Here is a 20,914-nt window from a genome sequence, read left to right as displayed (position 1 = left end):
TTATCAGCCAAACCTGAATGGATGGTGCTTGCCTCTGCTTTTGACATTTAGCAAGTAATAATGTGCTTACCGATAAGTGAGTAGCAATTGTGCACTAATTGCAATCAGAAAAAAGGCCTTAATTCAATCTGGGGTATCATTGGGTGTGGTTGAGGCTGCTTGAGATCACATATAAAGTGCAAATTGATGCTGTGGCTGAAGTACTAAACAAAAAGAAACATCTTTTTTTCTCAAAATCTTAAAGTCCACTTGAAGCCAGCAACAGTTGATCATACAACTAAAACACAAGAGTTTTCTTCATTAATTAGGCCTTTAGTTCGTTCTTTGAGCCTCGAAAGTGTACCAACGGGCATTTGTTTCCCCTTTTTTAGTATTTCAGCATCCTCAAGAAAAACAAGGAAAGGAGAGGGAGCCGTGTGGCAACTAAACTCAAAGCAAGTAAAATTTAAAGCATCATATACTGTGCTAATGGAAAAAGAGATACCTTCTTCATTCCTCTGTCTTTATACTTGCGAAAGAGAGCCCACTTCTGTTCCTCTGGGTGGATTTATAGCTTTAATAATGCAGCATTTCTCAATTGTTTTTTTTGTTTTGCTATCCTTTGTAAAGTTGCCGTACAAATTAAAGCATAAATCATTACTTCTAATACATTTTGTAATGTTAAATTTTTTGATCAATTGTTTTTGTAGCAGCTGTGGCTTAATCTGGCAACAGAACATGCACTCTGAAATTCAGCTCCCAGAAATCCTCCTTGCTTGCTAGCATTTCATGTTCCAGGTAGCCCATTCTTTCAGCTCTCAGTGGGCAGGTATCTCTTTGCTGTATACATGAAAACACAGTTTTGATAGATTTTTTCAGGTGGAAGGGTAACTTTTAACTCTTCTTGGTTTTTTCTCTGAAATGTGAAAAGAGAAGAAAAGGGGAGCAAGTCAATTGTGAGGGAGAATATCCATTATCTGATAGTTTTTAACTTTTTAGGTGGTGCTTAATAATGAAATAGGATATGCAATAGTGTAGTGGTAAATTTATAAGTGCAGGAGCTCATCCTTTGGGTTAATGGGTTGTTCCCCCCAAACAAGCCATGCTGCCTGAATTTGGATGACATGACAAGCTGCGCCTGGGCAGGTAATTAGGCAAATGGCGCCTGGCATGCACTGAGGATGTGTATGCAGCAGTACATAACATCATACCCAGTTTATTAGGATCAGCGTGACTGGAAGCTCAGTGGGAATTACCTCTGACTGCATAGATTCAACTTGTAAAACACACTGAACTTTAACAAAAGATCTTCAGCCAGCTAAAATAAAACCTTTAGCTTTTAATTACAAATGCAAACCATCTTGCAAAGAAGTGTTACCATTTAAACTGCTAGTCTTGGAATGAGTACCCCACCAAGGAAGGAAAGCAGTATCTAGCCTCTGCTTGATTATTTTCTCATTCTCTAACTTCCTCTGTGTTAATATGTCAAACAGTCGTAAAACCTGAAAGCCTCATTATTGGTCTGAGCAAGGACGATCAGTCAGTTATCTAGATGACATCATTATTCTTGCTTTGAAAAAAGTCCTGGAGCTGCTCCTCCCCATATTTTCATTCCACTACACCACTATGGCTTGGTTCACATGTGATGCTAACCCATGGTTTATTTAAACGATCGTTTGTTGCCCTACCCAGGGTTTGTCTGGCAGATGATAGAACAAACCATGGTTTGTTTTCTCAATGCCTGAGTTGTTTCTCTCCTCCTTTGCCTGCTTCCTCCCTGTATGCCTTTGCAACACTGCAGTACTGGGATGTAAAGAGGCCTGGTTTTGTTTATTTTACTGCTTTTGCCCGCTGCCTCTGGAGCCTGACTGAACAACCCACAATTCTGGGTTCGTATGAAGACAGCCCATGCTTTAAACAACTCATAGCTCACAACCCAACGACAAACCATGGCTTCTTTTCATGGGTTGTTTATGGTTAACAGCCCATAGTTAACTCATAGTTCTGGGTTTCCATGTAACAACAACCCACAATTCAACAACTTGTGCAAACCAGGTCTGTTGTTACAAAAAAAACCCAAAGAGTTTTCTGACACCTTAAAAACTAACACATTTATTATAGCAGGGAGTACACTTCAACAGATACTATCCTCGGTGGGCAGGTATCTAAAAGGTGTGTACCAACCACACAATTCATCTAAGGCCCCAATTCAGCATTTTGGAAAATAGCCCAATTCTGCACAGATTAATTGCGAGGCCATCCACTTTGGCTCAGGTACTGAACCCGAGTCAAGATTTGGAAATCTGAGGCTTTGTGTGTCCCGTTAACTATCACGGGAAATTTTTAAATGGCTATAGGCTTTTTTTCTGTTTGTCAGAAGTGAATGAAATTAAATGCAAAAAATATTGGCTTGTATCCAATCGTGTCTATCTGCTCACAGAATTGACAGCACTGGTGGAATGGATTCCCCCTGCCCCTAAAGCCCATTCTTTGCACTTTGGATCAGAATGGGGGTTTTTAGAGGGGTGGGGAAAGGAAAGGAAGGTGAGCTGCCTTGGGTTCCTTGCAAGAGCAAAAAAGGTGGTATATAAATGCAATAAATAAATAAGCTCCATTGTGCAAGTGTAAGCACAGTGACTATTCATAACAGCTGTAACTGATGATAACACATCCTACCATTGCTAAGTTATTTTATACCTGTAGTGGAATAAAAAGCCACTGGCCCAGTAGACACAATCATCCTGGCTTAAACAAGCCATAGTGGCTTGTTTCAGTCTCAGTGCATGCCAGGCGCCATTTGCCTAATTACCTGCCCAGGCGCAGCTTGTCATGTCATCCAAATTCAGGCAGCATGGCTTGTTTGGGGGGAACAACCCATTAACCCAACAACAGGCCATGGGTTATTTGAGGGTTGTTTCTCCCTCATGCAAGCTATGCCACCCGGCTTCAGACATGCTGTCTGGCCAGCTGCGCCTGGGCGGGTAATTAGGCAAATGGCGGCCAGTATGCACTGGCACACGCTGTGGCTTAAACAAGCCACAGTGATTGTGCAAACCAGGCCATTATCTTGATTTAATCTAGAGTTGAAAGAGAGCTTCTCTGGTAAAGTTTTGTTGAACAGAATGAAAAACTAGTACTAGAACAGCAAGTTTTGCTTTCTGTATTCCATCTTTGTTACTTTGTACTTTCAGTGGTAAGTTGAAAGTTCCTCTAATGAAGAAGCATGTATGTTTCTAGAAACATGAATCTTCCTCTTTCCTCCCCTCTTCCAGCATTTCAACATATTTATCTAAATGAAAGGCTTACACTTGGATAGTACTATTACCTGTAATTGTTTACCAGTTTTGCATACCTGAACTTTTGAGTTCCCTGCTTTTTGCATCCTGCAAAAGAACTCTTTTCTGCAAACATTCATGTCTTACTAAATGAACAGTTTGACCTTGGCATTATTATTATTTATGATTATTACAGTGTCATCAGTAGTCATGACACTTTGTAGAGTAGAAATTTGCAGGTCCCTTCCCCCAAGGAACTTGCAGTTTGACCACGGGGAAACAACAGAGAGAAGAAAAGAGAGGCACAGGCAGGGAGGGATAGATGTGGGCAAATAAAAATACAAGTGCTGAAAACTTGTGTATTACAGTTTGAAATGAGGATTAAGGGGATACGCCAAAAGTCATGGGGAAAAGATGTGTTCTTGAAGAAGAGAGAAGACGGAGGACATGCAAGTTTAGGGAGTGAGTTCCACACATAGGGCAGGATCCAACCTTGCTGCTCCACTTATGCCATTGATGTTGTGCTAGCATAAGAAACCTCTAGTACAACGCCAAAAGCATACGCTGGCACGATGGAAAATCCATCACATGAGCATATGCTGTCAGTGTTGCGCTGGAAATTGCACTCCCTCTCAAGGATCACGTTCTTAGTTTGGGGGTGTTCTTGGATCCAGAACTGTCACTTGAGGCACAGGTGAACTCAGTGGCACGGAGCACTTTTTATCAGCTTAGGCTGGTATACCAACTACGCCCTTATCTGGACAGGGACAGACTAGCTACCGTTACCTATGCTCTGATAACTTCTCTTCTGGATTACTGCAATGCGTTATACGTGGGGCTGCCTTTGAAAACGGTCTGGAAACTTCAGCTAGTCTAAAATAGGGCAGCAAGATTGTTAACGGGGACCGGCCAATGAGATCACATTATGCCAGTACTTTTCCAGCTGCACCAGCTACCAGTCCATTTCCGGGCCCGATTCAAAGTGCTGGTATTAACATTCAAAGCCCTAAAAGGCTTGGGGCCAGGTTATCTTAAGGATCACCTCCTCCCATATGTGCCTGCCTGGACCCTAAGACCATCTTCAGTGGTCCTTCTCTGGGAGCACCCACCAAGGGAAGTGAGGTGGGTGGCTACCAGGAGGAGGGCCTTTTCTATTGTGGCCCCCTGGCTGTGGAATGAGCTCCCTAGAGAGGTTCGCCTGGTGCCTACTTTGTTCTTCTTCTGGCACCAGGTGAATACCTTTTTTATTCACCTAGTATTTTAGCATTTTAGCTTCTTAGTTTTTTAGTTCTGGTGTTCTAAATCTGCATTTTAAATCTCTGCATTGCTGCTAGGTTTTATTCTAGTTGTATTGTTATATTGTGGTTTTAAGCTTTTATATTTTATATTGTTTTATGTTGCACTCTGTGGTTTTAGTTTTTGTGAACTGCCCAGAGAGCTTTGGCTCCTGGGCAGTATAGAAAGAAAGAAAGAAAGAAAGAAAGAAAGAAAGAAAGAAAGAAAGAAATCTTACTTACACTAGTGCAACATCAAGGAAGAATGGGGGGAGGCATGAGGGTGGAGCAGCAACGTTCATGGACTTCTTTTCTGTGCCTGATCCAGCTGCTGATTCAGCTCCACTATTTTACATCTTATGGAGGTGTCCTTGTGCTGCATCCTGTATGCTGTTGGGACCAGCATGGCAGCTCATAGGACTGGGGGCCATTTTACTTTCACAGAGAGGTTGGATGCTGATAAACATACACAGTTTGATTTGACTCACTGTGGTGGTTCTTGGCTTTCTTATCAATAATTCCTTCATTTCAGTGTATCATCTGCTCCTGTCTATCAGAACAATTTTTGCCTCTTAACACCTAAAGCTTATCTCTCTGGCACACTTCTACAGCAATTTATTTCTACTGTCAGCCTTTGACTTCTGCAAATATTGTGTGATCTTAAATTTTATTAAATTAGTAAAATGAGGACAAGAATCTAAGATCAGAAGGAGTAGTGAAAAAACTTTTAACATTTGCCTCTACCTAAAAGTAATGCATTTTATCCAAATTAATTTTTCTAAAGACTCTTCTGTTCAGTTAGGGATGGCTGAACTCACCCCTGTCTGTGCCATGTGCCACCTGTTGGACCCTCATGGGCTGTCCAGTCCTGTTCACTGTGCACGGAGAGCTGCCATGCAGTCCTTGGGCACCCAGTCACTCGCTGAGCTGCCATTTTGGGTCAGAATGATGGCTCACCCTTTTTTGTAAATCCCCATTTACACAAATGGTGGCCATAAAGCAGCCATTTATGCAAGATTACAGGCGTAAACGGTCCATTTGTGGCTCCAATTTTGTGTAAATGGCCCCTTCATGGTCTCCATTTGTGTAAAAGGGGATTTACGAAAAAGGCCAAGCCACCATTCTTATGCAAAATGGTGGCATGGCAGGCCAGTGGGGACCGCTCAACTTGCCCAGCTCAGCATGTGCCAAGTCAGGCAAGCCCGGCAGTCCACAGACTAGAGTTTGGGAGGCTGAGCAGGGGGAAGTCCGCTGGACTCCACCCCCTTCCTGGACTTCCGTGACATCCTTGTGTTCAATCAGTATTGTCAAAAGGTGTGTTCCTTTCCTTAGTATAATGTTAAAATGATAATAGTTTAAGAGACAATGCTTGATTTTAGAGCAATGACTAAAGTTTGTCTCCAAACACATACTGTGTGAGACTTTTCTCTTATTTGATCAATGACAGAAACACGCTATGCAGAAATATTTTCTACATTTTTCACCTTTCACATTTCAGTTTGCTATATTAAATGTATTTTAACGACCATTTTCTATGAGCCTGAGACGCCTCTGTAGTATGAAATTCTCAATACAGTTAGCATAAGTGAAAAATAGCATAAGAACTACCTTAACATTTCTTCTCTATTACATTTTAATACCGACCTCATCCTTCAAATACACAGCAGTACACACCAGCTGGTTGAACTTAATTATGTTCAATTTGTGTAGCTTAATTATTAAAGACCAATTTAAAAGTGTTTATTTCAGTGCCCCATCCAGTTTTGCTGCTTACTCAAAGGAAGATGGTGTGAAACATACATTTTTAACACACCCATGTTAAAATTTAATTAATGTATTGTTATGGCCCTTTGGCCCTTTTGCTCATATTTTCATTCCCCCACCCCTAAGTTATTACACAATCCTGGGAAGAAGTCCTATTGAACACAGTGGAACTTATGTCTGAATAAACATGCATAGAATTGCTCTGTTAATATGCTACTGGCCATGTCAGTGTTTCTTACATCCATATTTGTATGCCTGTATGAATTTTCACATAGTGAAATCATTGCAAATTACATTCCAGATTTTTGTCAGATGCAAACACAGATGGGTAGTGAGAAACTAAAGTGTAACATACAGAGAAGCTGTGAAATTGCAAGTCAGAGATCAAATTTAGTCTCACCACAAAGAGAACTATATATCTGAGACACAAAAAGCGATGATGTGCATAAGGATTGGAAACTGCTAAAGGAAATGAGACAGCAAGACGTACAGAGAATGCTGGTGGTATTCACTATTGGATAGTCAGTTCTGATATATTTTCTGAAATCTGTGTTGGAAGAAATTCATTCCAGAAGCTCACAACACTAAGAATCAGCTGGTATTGGCTTCATATTCTGGTCTTTGGTTCATACACATATTCCTAAAGTGTTACTGTGTGTCTCTTAGGGCACAGTCCTATGGCACTAGACAGCAGCTAGACAGCCATGGGATTGTTTGGTTTTCAGGAACTGACCTCGGAGCCCACACTCCGAGGTCAGTTCCCAGTAGGGATGTTGGAGAATTCTGCCACAGATTCCAGGGAGGCCAAATGCCAGTGCATTCGGCCCCCTGGAATCCATGGTGGAACAAAACCACCCACCCCACCACCCCGCGAAATGGGCCCGGAACGGAGCCTACCTTTGTCGGCTGTTGCGGTGCTCCTCGAATGGCGGCCGCGTCTGTGGCTGCCATTCGCCTCTTTCGAAAGGCCGTGATAGGCTACGTAAGTATTTACGTAGCCTATCACGGCTAACACAGGGATGCCATTTGTGTCCCTGCGGAGGCCATGATAGGCTACGTAAATATATACGTAGCCTATCACGGCAATAGGAAGGAACGCAAATGGCGGCTGCCGTAGCCGCCGCCATTTGTGTCCGTGTCTTTAGCCGTGATAGGCTACGTAAATATATACGTAGCCTATCACGGCAAAAGACGGGTGCAAATGGCGGCCGCTACGCCATTTGTGCCCCTGTCTTTTGCTGTGATAGGCTACGTAAATATATACGTAGCCTATCACGGCTAAAGACACGGACACAAATGGCAGCAGCTACGGCGGCCGCCATTTGCGTCCCTGTGCAGCCCAGCAGCCGGATGTCCAGCTGTGGGCGGCCCCGGCCAGCAGCTCCACAGAGTTGCCGCAGAGCGGAGCCGGCTGGGGAGGATTCCGGGGGGAGGGATGGAGTGCCTCCCCCCCACTGCGGTTTGCCCAGTGCGGAGCGGGGTAAGAGTTTCGTACATCCCTGTTTCCCAGAAAACCACCTCCCTGCCCCCTCCCCTGCCGCCCTGTAGGCAATGTGGATCATTCCCAGGCTCCGCGCTCAGAAGAACAGGGTGGACTGGAGCAGAAGGGGTGTTCCTGGGGATGGGGAGGGGTGGGGACTGCAGAAGTGCGGAAGTGCCAGTACGATGCTTTCTATGCATTGTCTGGCCTCCCCTCCTGCTCTGAAGCCCCATGGCTAGTCAGCCGAAATCAGACATCTAGCCATGAATACAGGGCTGCCAGAGCATGGAGGAGAAGATCCCCTCTGCGCTCCACCTGCCCTGGCATTGGACAGGTGGTTGCCTTCAAGTTCAGAGGTGGCCACCTATCCCAATAGGACTGAGCCCTTAGAGTCTTAAATAAGATGTGCTTTCAGGAAGACTATTCAGGTGTTCCCCTCACTGTGTAATGGACATGCAAGAGTAGGAGTGTGAGGATGAACACATAAGCCACACGAGCCTCTCTGTGATCGTCTTTGTCATCCCTTACTTGTTGAGGGTGAACTTCCACGGTGGAGAGTCTTTTGTATCCCTGATTTACCACATAGGGATAAATCACATGAGGAGCCCACACAGGTGCCCAATGCTCCTTGCCGCAGATCTATTAATGCTCATCATGGGGGGAGGGGGGGCAACAAAAATGGTGATGGAGGGAGCGGAACTAGTGTGTTCCTTCTCGCACTCCCCCTCTAAACAACATCTACTGTTTGTTTGATAGCTGGTCTTGAAAATATCTACACATTTTGGGAAGGGTGAGCTGAAAACATCAGGTGAAGATTAACTGCAAATTTTGGATATGTTTGTGCTAGTAAAATTGGGGAAAAATCCAATATTATAAATGCATCTGTTTTTCTCTTTCAGAGGGATTACCTCCCTCTTAACCCACAAATAAAGGAGTTTTTGTTTTTGTTTTTGCCTTTACTAACTAGTATACCACTGAAAGAAATGTCCACTCAGGAAATAAAATTATTCTTCAGCGTTATCAGCTACTGCAAACTGTTTATTGAACATGTTATGTCTACAGGAGTACCTGACAAAGACTTTATAGAGTCAAAATGGAAACACACTAGGGTTCTGTAAAGGAGCATAACTGATATAGTTGTTTTGAAATATTGACTGACTCTTTATAGTTGTTGTGGCTGTTTTGTAAAATCAGTTGGCATAAGTGGACCACTAATTACTATCAATTTTGAATTTGACCGGTCTGGTGCAGTTGTGTAGGTCTCTTACACCTGAAGTGTTTGTACTGAAAGTGGCATTTAGGGTACCATTAGGAGCAGCCTACAATACAGCATGAGGTGCTACAGTCAGAAAGGGAGCTTGGAGATACCCTGTGTGAAGGATTGAAACTATTTAGCCATTTTGTGTTTGCTCTTTGTTATAAAATGGTTGCTTTCTGTTTGGTCACTGGATTATTTGAAATTTAGAGGTCGTTATTGCCAGGGAGTTAAGAAGGTACAATGGGACAGCCCAGGAAACTGAAACCTAAGTGTGGGAGAAGAAACCTAGTTACTGTGGAAACCAGAAACTTAACACCTTCTGATTGGCAAGGGGTGTGTGTGTGTGTGTGTGTGTGTGTGTGAAGCAGGCATGGAGGTGGAACAGTATATATAAATAAAGCTGGCAGGCAGCTTTAGAGTTAGAAATCAGAAGAAAGAAGCTAGGATGCAGTGTGCTGCAGAAGACTTGGACTCCAGGGACAAAAGGAAGCTGTGCTGAATGCAAGAAGGCTAGAAGCTGCACTGCCACAAAGATCTGGATGAACTAAGAAAAACAGGAAAACAGTCTAGGCAAGTTTTATATGGGTGCATTTTAATGTTATTTGCATGGCCTAATTGCTCTTATGGGTTAACTGCTAGAACAGTTTTAAAATCTGTGGGTGTGGTTAGGTGTGGTTGAATTGTTTAGAAATATTAAAACAACCATCTAATTGCTCTCTTCCAAGAAAATTGGAGATCTCAAGGGAACGTTTTGTGCAAAGACGGGCATGATAAAGGACAAAGAAGGCAGGGACCTCACAGAAGCAGATGAGATTAAGAAGAGGTGGCAAGAATACACAGAAGAACTATACAGGAAAGATCTGAATGTCCCTGATAGCCATGATAGTGCGGTCACTGAACTTGAGCCGGACATCCTCGAGAGTGAAGTCAAGTGGGCCTTAGGAAGAATTAGTAACAACAAAACTAGTGGAGATGACAGTATTGCAGCTGAGCTATTCAAAATCCTAAAAGATGATGCTGTTAAAGTGCTGCATTCAATATGCCAACAAATTTGGAACACTCAACAGTGGCCGCAAGACTGGAAAAGGTCAGTTTACATTCCAATTCCAAAGAAGGGCAACGCCAAAGAGTGTTCAAACTACCACACAATTGCGCTCATTTCACATGCCAGCAAGGTGATGCTCAAAATCCTACAAGCTAGGCTTCAGCACTATGCGAACCGAGAACTACCGGAAGTACAAGCGGGGTTTCGAAGAGGCAGAGGAACTAGAGATCAAATCGCCAACATTCGCTGGATCATGGAGAAAGCAAGAGAATTCCAGAAAAACGTCTATTTCTGCTTCATTGACTACGCTAAAGCCTTTGATTGTGTGGATCACAACAAACTGTGGCAAATTCTGAAAGTGATGGGGGTACCAGACCACCTTACCTGTCTCCTGAGAAACCTGTACGAGGGTCAAGAAGCAACAGTAAGAACCAGACATGGAACAACCGAGTGGTTCAAAATTGGGAAAGGAGTACGACAAGGCTGCATATTGTCACCCTGCTTATTTAACTTATATGCAGAGTACATCATGAGAAACGCTGGGTTGGATGAATCACAGGTCGGAATTAAGATTGCTGGGAGAATCAACAACCTCCGATATGCAGACGATACCACCCTCACGGCAGAAAGCGAAGAGGATCTAAAGAGCCTGTTGTTGAGGGTGAAAGAGGAGAGTGCAAAAGCTGGTTTGAAACTCAACATTAAAAAAACGAAGATCATGGCATCTGGCCCCATCACTTCCTGGCATATAGAAGGGGAAGAAATGGAAGCAGTGACAGATTTTACTTTCTTGGGCTGCAAGATCACTACAGATGGTGACTGTAGCCATGAAATTAAAAGACGCTTGCTCCTTGGGAAGAAAGCTACGGCAAACCTAGGCAGCATAGTAGGAAGCAGAGACATCACCTTGCCGACAAAGGTCCGTCTAATCAAAGCTATGGTTTTCCCAGTAGTAATGTATGGCTGTGAGAGCTGGACTATAAGGAAGGCTGAGCACAGAAGAATTGATGCTTTCAAACTGTGGTGCTGGAGAAGACTCTTACGAGTCCCCTGGACTGCAAGGAGGTCAAAACAGTCAATCCTAAAGGAAATCAACCCTGAGTGCTCCTTGGAAGGACAGATCCTGAAGCTGAAGCTCAAATATTTTGGCCACCTAATGCGAAGAGAAAACTCTCTGGAAAAGACCCTGATGCTGGGAAAGATTGAAGGCAAAAGGAGAAAGGGATGGCAGTGGATGAGATGGCTAGATAGTATCACCGATGCAATGAATATGAACTTGAGCACACTCCGGGAGAGAACGCAGGACAGGAAGGCCTGGCGTGCTATGGTCCATGGGTTCACGAAGAGTCGGACACGACTGAACGACTGAACAACAACAACAAACTTTTAGTAAGATCTGAATGTGTTGATGAATTTAACCTTGGCCTGATGCCTAATTGCACCCATTATATAATTGCCTATCTACTCTGCCCAGTGCACCACGTTGGCTAGGTCAATGATGGAGTTCATAAGAGGCACCAAAATTATAAAGAATTGCTTTAGTGGAGGCAGCCAGGAAAAATAAAGATGTTCATTTGGTATTAACAGTGAGCGGTAGGTCAAATAAGGGGAGCCATTAGTGCATAACACTGATAGAGTATCCCACATTAACCCTGCCAGATTAACCCTGAGTATGCCACATTAACCAGTGGAGGCTGGTGGCTCCAGTTTTGGAGGGCTGGTGATTCTATTCTGGGTTTTAGTTAGAACCAGCCAGAGCTCTCAAGGTGCTGAACACGTTTTGGGGATGGGTTTCAGCACTTTGGATAGAATCTTTAGAGCGCTGGCTGGTTCTAACTAAAACCCAGAATGGAATCACTGCCCCTCCGAAACGGAAGCCACCAGCCTCCACAGACATTAACCCTGACAGAGTGTGCTACAACTCTGATAGAGTGTGCCACATTAGTTCATTTGCTCACCTCCTCTCTCACTCTCACAGAGCACAGTGCTACTGCCTATGCTGTGAAACCCTGATAGAGTGTGCATAACTGCTTACAAAGTAGCCACACACATTTTGGGGTCCCAGTCTTAGACGGTAAAAAAAAAAAAAAAAGTTTTTCTCAATTCTGGCTGATTGGTTGCCTTGCAAAATCTGACTTTTTTTTTGTATTGCTTTTTACAAACAGTTGGAACTGAAGCCCTGTACCCAGAGATCACCCAGAGAGCAAAAAGAACCATATTCTGGGAATCACCGAAATATGCCATGAGCTAGACAGGTCGAACTGTTTTACCTATTTTAATTAGATGTAGTTATCATAGATTTAGGATGAAACCCTATGCATGTTTAGACAGAAAAAGTCCTACAACTCCCAGCATTCCCCAGCCAGCACAGCTGGGAGTTGTAGGACCTTTTCTGTCTAAACTTGTATAGGGTTGCATCCTTAATATCTTATGACTCTGGTGAATGATGATCCACACCTACTATCTATATTGCATTTATTCTGTACTACACTTACTTTGTTGTTCTGAACCCAATTAAGATAAAATTTATTTATTTATTTATTATTGCATTTATATCCCGCCTTTTTTCCTCTTGCAAGGAAACTTTGCATTATATTAAAAATTCGGGGTAGATTGCAACCATTCTGTCCACTGAGGGAAGGCTACTTCAGCAGAACAGGGAGGGGTGTGATGTTCAGCAATTCCCCCTTCCCTCTGTAGCCCCCCAATATAATCTCTGGAGGGCCCCAGTCCTCCAGTGCAGATTTGAGGGGGCATAGAGGATTTCAGGAGGAAGGGGAACTGTTAAAAACTGTGACCTTCCCCATTCTGCTAATGGAATCCTTCAATCAGATTCCACCCTAAACCTTTTTTTTTTTTTTTTTAAAGTACCTGCTATGTAGAGAGCCTACATTGGGGTGAATAAGCGTTTGGCATAGCCACTGGTACATTTTGCTTTTTTTTGGAACATTAGTTCCCGATGCAGTATCAGCAACCACTTGAGATATTTTCTCAGTTTGGATTTAGATGGATGCTAGATGACCTTCATTGACCTTTTCAGAAATACAGTGATGTGCTTCACATGAATCTAGTAAGATGTTGGCATAAATCCGGATGCTTACTTTCCTCATTTGCTGCTATCACTGATTTGCAGAGACATCTGAGAAAGTGATACACTGGTCCATTTGGGCGTCCATCAGTTTAATAAGCCAAGATCTGCATGAGGCTTCTGTGCATTGATTCATCCTTGCATTCTCCCTTTCCTCTTCCCATCTCAGTGCACTATGATCCAACATATCTTGGGTTGAATGAGGAAATTATGGTTAGCAGGATCTTAAACCATAGTTTAAAGGCAAGGGTAGTAGGGGAAAAGTACGTGCAAGTGCAATAGATGCAAATGTCCATCTTGGAAGAATGGTGATTTTTGGCCCATTTCCTATACATTTGCTATTGAGAGCAGGGTTGCTGAAGATGCCCCGCTGTTGATGTTTCATCAATGGCTAGTAACATACCTGTGATTTGATTATTTACCAAAGTACATACTTGTCTCTTTGCAGTTATTTATTGGTGGATTCTTAGGTATGTAGGGCCAACAATAGGATATCAGTAAGTCACATTATACTGTGCATTGCTGATCATTTGCTCAGAAAATCAAAAAGATGGTGAAGTCTCATGAATGTGTAAAATTTCCCAGTGATGCAGGAAGTTAATTTGAAAGAGCAGCTGAATGCCTCCTGGAAATCGCTGGAGTTTCTGCTTAGCACCCATTCTGCTTGCTTATTCTGACATAGATTTTTTTTCCTGCCCTGCATTTCTCTAACCTTATTTTTGATGACAAAAGGCATTTACATGAAAACAGGATCACTTTGTTTCCTAAGTGTTCATCTGTTCCTGCTGTTTATTTCCTACCTAAAGCTATAATCCTCTGCTTGTGGCAACACAGTTGGCTGTGGTGCAAACTATTATGTTGTCACAAACAAAGGATTATGACTTCAGGTGGGTGGGGGGGAATAAGCAGCAAGAACAGATGAATTCTCTAAAGCAAAGATGCTGCTTCATGTAAATGTTGATGCCAGTAAAGAATGGAGGAGAGGAGAAAATAGGATGGAGAGTGGAGAATTGGTAAGAGTGAACTTGGGAGGAGTTCCTGACCTGTGTTTTTTCTTAAAGCAAAAGCAGTCTTTTGCCTTTAAAGTAGAGTAATTCTGAATAGACATACAGAAGAGGGCAATTTTTTCCTTCTTTCATCCAAATAAAAAGAGAGAGTGGAGAGAGAGAGGCCCTCTGTTAATGGCTAATGGCAAAAGCAAAGGAAAAGGAACTGAGAAGCAAACTGCCAATATCATACTGCCCTTGTACAAATCAATGGTGTGTGTGACCACAATTAGAATACTATGTACAGTTCTGGTCACTACACCTTAAAAAAAGGATATTGTAGAGTTGGAAAAAGTGCAGAAAAGGGCAACTAAAATGATCAAGGTGCTGGAGCAACTCCCCTATGATGGAAGGTTAGAACAGCTGGGATTGTTTAGCCTGGAAAAAGGGAGAGTAAGGGGAGACATGATAGAGGTGTATAAAATTATGCATGGTCTGGAGAATGTGGATAGGGAGACATTTTCCTCCTTCTCCCATAATACTAGAACCCAGGGTCATCCCATGAAGCTGACTGGGGGGAGATTCAGGACAGATAAAAGGAAGTACTTGTTCACGCAGCGCATAGTTAAACTGTGGAATTCACTACCACAAGATGTAGCGATGGCCACCAATTTGGATGGCTTTAGAAGGGGGTTGGACAAATTCCTGGAGGAAAAGGCTATCAATGGCTACTAGTCCTGATGGCTATGTGCTAACTCCAGTACCAGAGGCAGTATGCCTATGTACACCAGTTGCTGGGGAACATGGGTGGGAGGGTGCTCTTGCTTGTGGGTTCCCGGTCGGCAGCTGGTTGGCCACTTTGTGAACTGAATGCTGGACTAGGTGGACCCTTGGTCTGATCCAGCAGGGCTCGTCTTATGTTCTTAAGTCCCTAGAAGGCTGCCTTATACCGAGTCAGATTATTGGTCCATCTAGCTCAGTATTGCCTAGACCAGGGGTACAGAACCTCTTTCAACCTGAGGGCTGAATTCCATTTTGGAGAAGCCTTCAGGGGCCACATTCAAGTGGTGGGCATAGCCAAAGACAAAAGAGGCAGGGCCAAAATACCAGTATATTTCAGCATAAAGCACTTGCTGCCAGTAACTAACACTGAGGAGAGGCATATTTCAGCCTTTCAGGAGGGCGGGGGGAGGTGAGAAACCACCAAATGATTGGCAGTCAGGGGAAAGAATGTGGGGCCAGAGGAAGGAGGTGGGACCTTCTGGGAAACCCAGAGGGTCGGATTGGGATCTGGCTGCCAGGACTTAGGTTCTGCACCTCTGGTCTTCACTGAATGGCAGGCAGAGGCTCTCCAAGATTTTAGACAGGAGCCTTTCTACGTGTACCTGGAGATCTCAGAGACTTCACCTAGTACTTTCTTCATGCAAAGCAGGTGCTCTGCCACAGAGCTTCAGAGGCTAGCATGGTAACCAGTCAATGGAGCAAAAACATCTGTAGCCAGTCCTAGAAACAATGGAGATGTCAGATTTGAGGTTCACAAATGATTGAGTAAAATCCTCCTATAGATTAACTTTGAAGGGTTTTTTTTTTAAGTTCTCATGAAAATTCCTAAGAATCGTTGTGCACATCTCTCAAAATGCATGTATTTTGCATGCATTTTTGCCTAATATACACATTTTTGCAACCAGTTGTCCTAATAGAATGCATTTTAAAGTTATTTATTCCTATTTCAGTTTGCATAGTTTGGTTCAGTTCTAAAGTGTGGAATTAGGTAAATTCACATTGAAATGCAAAGCAAACAAATTTCCCCTCCATCTCTACCCATAGAACACTATCTCAAAAATTGGCCTTGACTTCCAACTCACTGACCAAACCCCCCCAAAACAAATGTTGGCCATACTGCTATAGAACTATCAAATTTTATTTCTATCTTTTTCTGACATAGAATATTGATCATGTACTTTTGCTGAATTAAGTACACATTCTATGGCTACTGGTGTTTATGTGGTAAAACACAGTGGGGGGTGCTGTCACTTCACAAGAAGCCATGCTTCAGAATGCCAGATGTGTGGGAATAATTGGGGCAAGACACATCCTCAAGGACATTTTCTGACTTTCTGCTCCTCTTTTCTATCGATAGGCAGCTCCCATTCAAAACTGTAAGTGACAAACATACATTTCTCATTAGAAGGCTCCTTTTTCTGATATTGAAGCCTGCAGTAGGAAACCAAACTCTCCCTGCCCCCCTTAACATGCTGTTTTCACCCCAGTGACAATAATAGATTTCAGTGATCAGTGAGACCAAACAGAGCAGAAATGGAGGCATAGGTTGGAAATGGGAACCACCAAAAGTTTAATAATACAACCTATTGTGTGTTCTTTCTATGAATGTTACTGATCTGTGTGCTTTCATTAAAATTCTCCTTATAAGCTTGGGTGATATGTTGGGGTGAGGGGGTATTTGATGTCTGAGAAGCCGTGAGAAGTTAGCTGCCTAATGATACACTAATTAGAAAGCCCATCCTAGCTGGATCCATGAAAATTGATTTGCACAGTGCCATTTTTGCTAATGAGAGTCATGAATACATGTTTGCAGTCCTTTACTTACCCTTCTTCCCTGCAGCTAATGAAGGTGAAGCAATAATTAAGAATGGGGGTACCATCTATCCAGAGTTTCGGTATCCTCATAGGATGATCTGGACTTGAGGAACTTCTGTTTTAAATAATGCTCTTTGTAGAAGGATAGGCTCCACAGGTAGCTTGTACCATACACATCATTGTTAAAATCCCTCTAGTTGTGGTTCTTTTCACTGTATCAGGCTGCCTATGGTGTTATGGCTCTTTTCTTGATTTCATACAGGATTTTAATTAAGGTGGAAACTCCAAATTGTTTTAGTGTAATAGGTTGACCTTTCTGGTGTGAGTATGGTGGGTTTATGAACAAATGTCAGGGTAATCAGTTATCCCTCCCCACCTCACTCTGCTTTGGGTACATAATTCAGGGAGGTAACACCATGGCATGCTTGTGTGTGCGTGCGTGCGCGTGCTCACATGCATTGCCACCGCTATACATAGTTTGCTTTGCAAATCCTTCATAAAGAAGTGTGTGTGTGAGTGTGTGTGTGTGTGAGAGAGAGAGAGAGAGAGAGAACACAAAGTGAAATGATGGTGGTAAAAAGGTTTCCTTGTGGAGGGTAGGTTGACTGAACACATGTTATTTCTGTGGTGCAGCTTCATAAACCCATGCCTCGGCTGATCATGCTTGCTAATACTCTGCAAGGTAAATACTGTAATATAAGTGTCAGGGTGGACACTGAGCCCATAGAATCCCAGAGTAGTTCTGATTCTGAGGAAGAGCAGTCGCTCCTGGGAGAGCGACTCTTTCCCAGGGCCCACAGCTGACGGAGATTCCTCCCACCAGCATTCCTAGATTAGAAAGCAGTCCAGGGAGTGACCAGGCACAGATAGCAGACTTGGTGGATGCGCGACGCAGACGCAGAGAGCGGCGCCAGATGGAGGGCGCGGAAAGGAGGCACAGTGCCCGGTTGGCGCGCAAACAACGGCTGCGCCCAGAGGATCCAAGGGAAAAGGGGAGGGACTCTCCCTAGTCCTTAAGTTCAGGGGTCTGCCAGTAATTCCCTTTCAAACGGGGACCAACTGTTTCAACTTAGAGCATAGGTACTCTGCTGCTCAGATCTAGTTGCTACCTGTAGAGTTGTTAAGTTATAAAAGAAGAATAAAGCTTTAAAAGGAATCCCTTTGTCTGTGTCTGGACTTGGCTACTGGATTAGACTGAGAGAGGCCTCCAGGGAGCCCTTGACAATAAGTGAGGCCTGCAGCAAAATGGGGCAATGTGGGGTGCTCCTGTTCAGGGATCCAGCCAGTCAGCCGTGCTCTCTTCCAGCATACTCTCTTCCATTCTGCTCCCATACCCCCTATTTTGTGTTACCCCACCCCACCTCTCTTAACAGTCAATCAGCATTCCGTGGCCAGTGAGCATGCTCAGTCCTCATTAGACTGTTGGTTCGGGGGTGGGGGGGATAAATTTTTCCTAAAAACCTCTTGTGGATGGATTATGTCCTTTTGGTTCCCCTGAAAATTGAGTACATGATTAGTATATCCAAGTGAGCCCTGCAATAAAATGTTGTAATACGGAGTCCTGCTGTTCCGGATTCCAACCAGTCCATTCCAGGGATGTGGATTTCCTGGAAAAATCTGAATTGAAAAAAAGTTCTGGAAAATTTTCCTTTGTAAATAAGGGTAATTTGCATAGTGTACTATACATTGGAAAATTTTCTGATGCCCTCCTATATGTGTTGTGGCCCTCCGGATGCTTTTACCTACAACTTTCCTCAGCCCTAGCCAGGAAAGCTAATGATGAGGGATGATGGGAGTTGTAGGCCAAAACATCTGGAAGCCACAAGTTGCTCAGCCATGCCCTAGAGAGTGATCTAATTTAGCATGTGTATTTTACTTATACTTAGTAAACAACAAACCTTTAAAAACTATCCCATGCTAATTTTTTTTTGTCCTAATACATCACAAATATTTGACCTGAAATATTTGAGGGGGGAAAGTAAAGCACACTTAATGTGATGTAAATGTTAAGTAGAATTTTTAATTGGAGTACCCCATTAAAGACAGTAGCACATACTTCCCTTACATTGTTTTTAAATGTAAGGAAAAACCAAAGGTACTGAAAACTCTCGACACTAATAAATTAGCAATCCAAAGAAATGTGCATGATATGCTGACAACCACTCATCAATTTCAACAGACTTCAACTCTCCTCCACTGACGTTGTTGATGCACCTGAGACATACATGTATTTTGATGATATAGTTGAATTGTCTCACATACTTCCTAGGGATAATGCTATTAATTACAACTTTGAAACTGCCAAGCTTGCCTTATATTGTATTTCCAAGTGGCATCCATTCATTGTTACTAAAGAACATATGAAATGGGAAATTTTCCACAGAAAAATAAAGCACTAGAAAAAAATTGCAGTTCGGTGTGCAGTTTTGTGTCCCCCCCCCCTCCAGCTGCTATTTGCCAGATCAGAATATACATACAGAAACCACTTCAGGGCAAATAGTATTTAGGGGGAGTTAAATTGGGGAAATAGCAAAGGTTAACCTTCCTCCTCCAGCATTCATTCCCTGATCAAAATATCAGCCTCACAGGGCTTCTTTGAAAAGCATCTGCGGGAGATCCTGATAATGGATCTCCTACATCATGTCTAAGTTGGTCCTGAGAGCAAACTTCCAGATTTACAGTATAATATGTAATTTCAAGTCTGTTAATTTCTTCTTGCTATTTTTGAAATATTCTTCTGCTGCCTGATATCAAACCAAATGAAAGCTTACTTCTTGCTAAGGTGCACCCCCACAAAAGAAAGACAATTCAGAGTTAAAGTTCCACCTGTACCTTCCTTGAGTCATCTTAGATCATAGAGCATGTTTCCTTCATGACTTTTCATACAGATGTGAGCCTTTTAATATCTGTGCAGGAAGTCAGCTGTCAGCTCTCTCTGGGGTTTTATAAGCACCTAACAAAGAAAATGATTTTTAAAACCTACCCACTTCCCTTTTGAATCTTCACTAGCATGTCTGTAAGAAACTGGAACAAAAATCCACCTTAAGCATTTAAGGTACTTACAACAGTATAATCTGTCAGTGTCTTTCAGAATCCCAACTCATGGCATTTAAATCCCATGATTGTACTCCGAACATTTAACTAACGGCTTTCCTCTGTTTGAACTACTTCTTGGAAATCTGGTGAAGTGCAAAGGTGCTTTTTAAAAAGAAATATTAATTTGAAAATGTAGCGGCCACATTGCTGGGAAGTGACAGCCCAAATATGAATTTGCAAATGTAGCTACAACATTGCTAGGAAGTGACCATCCCCAAAAGATCCCTGACTATTCCAAGCCTTGTTTTGACCTTCTATCAAAGCTGGTTGTGTGACCAAAAATGAGACCACTTCCCAGGCCTTCTGCTTGATGTACTTGCTCTCCCCCCTCTCCCCCCCAAAATATCATCCACAGTTTTGGTTCAGTGTAATACTATTGCCTCAGGTCAACTCAGCCTTCCATCCTCCCGAGGTCGGTAAAATGAGTACCCAGCTTGCTGGGGGAAAGGTAGTCACGACTGGGAAAGGTCATGGCAAACCACCCCGCGATAGTCTGCCATGAAAATGCCAGCGCAAGCGGCATCCCTCTAGGGGTCAGTAATGACCCAGTGCTTGCACAGGAGGAACCTTTCCTTTCCAATGCTGTTGCCAGACTTTGCATTGGGTGTACCAGCATTCTAAAGCAAGGCATATCCCCAGTAATTCTTCTCTAGGTGAGACTGTAATCTGAGCCAGGGATTAATCACTTTGCTTAACTCCCTGTATTGACAGCAGGGAGAGTGGCCTCCCCCTTCTTCTCTCTCTCTCCCTCCACCCTGGTACTTGGAATGCCGCTGTGACATTTTCCCAGGGGGCTAGGAACAATTGCAGTTCCCGGTGCATCTGAAACCTGGGAAGCTCCCACTAATCTGATGTCCTGGGAAATGTAATTTCCCCACCCTTCCAAGTGCCAGAAAGGGGGAGGAAGAGATGAAGGTGGGAAGAAGCAGAAGGAATAAGAAAAGGGGAGAAATAGAGACCTCTCTCCCTGCTTTCTGCCAAAGCAACAGCAGCCACTGATGCGGATGCCACATTGGCCAGATTCAGAGAGGCTCACAGGGTTGCAGGGGGAGGGATTCATTGGACTCCCGA

At 43.3% G+C, this 20,914-nt stretch overlaps 1 protein-coding gene and 1 long non-coding RNA gene across 2 annotated transcripts in view; one reads left to right on the top strand and one right to left on the bottom strand.

Annotated features, from left to right (window-relative positions):
* LOC146357540 (transmembrane protein 263-like) overlaps positions 1 to 20,914 on the top strand; it is a 442,313-nt gene that overhangs the window by 135,639 nt on the left and 285,760 nt on the right. The gene's annotated exons all lie outside the window — the stretch shown is intronic.
* On the bottom strand, positions 538 to 19,684 carry LOC146357541 (uncharacterized). Its single transcript, XR_014786714.1, has 3 exons — positions 19,580 to 19,684; positions 13,177 to 13,352; positions 538 to 895 (listed from the first exon to the last, which is right to left on the bottom strand). It is a non-coding gene; the product is annotated as an uncharacterized LOC146357541 (long non-coding RNA).

This window comes from Heloderma suspectum, chromosome 1, assembly GCF_057233095.1.
Source record: "Heloderma suspectum isolate Gila_16-S chromosome 1, 16-S_ref, whole genome shotgun sequence".
NCBI lineage: Eukaryota > Metazoa > Chordata > Lepidosauria > Squamata > Helodermatidae > Heloderma > Heloderma suspectum.
This window is presented reverse-complemented; position numbering and strand designations above follow the sequence as displayed.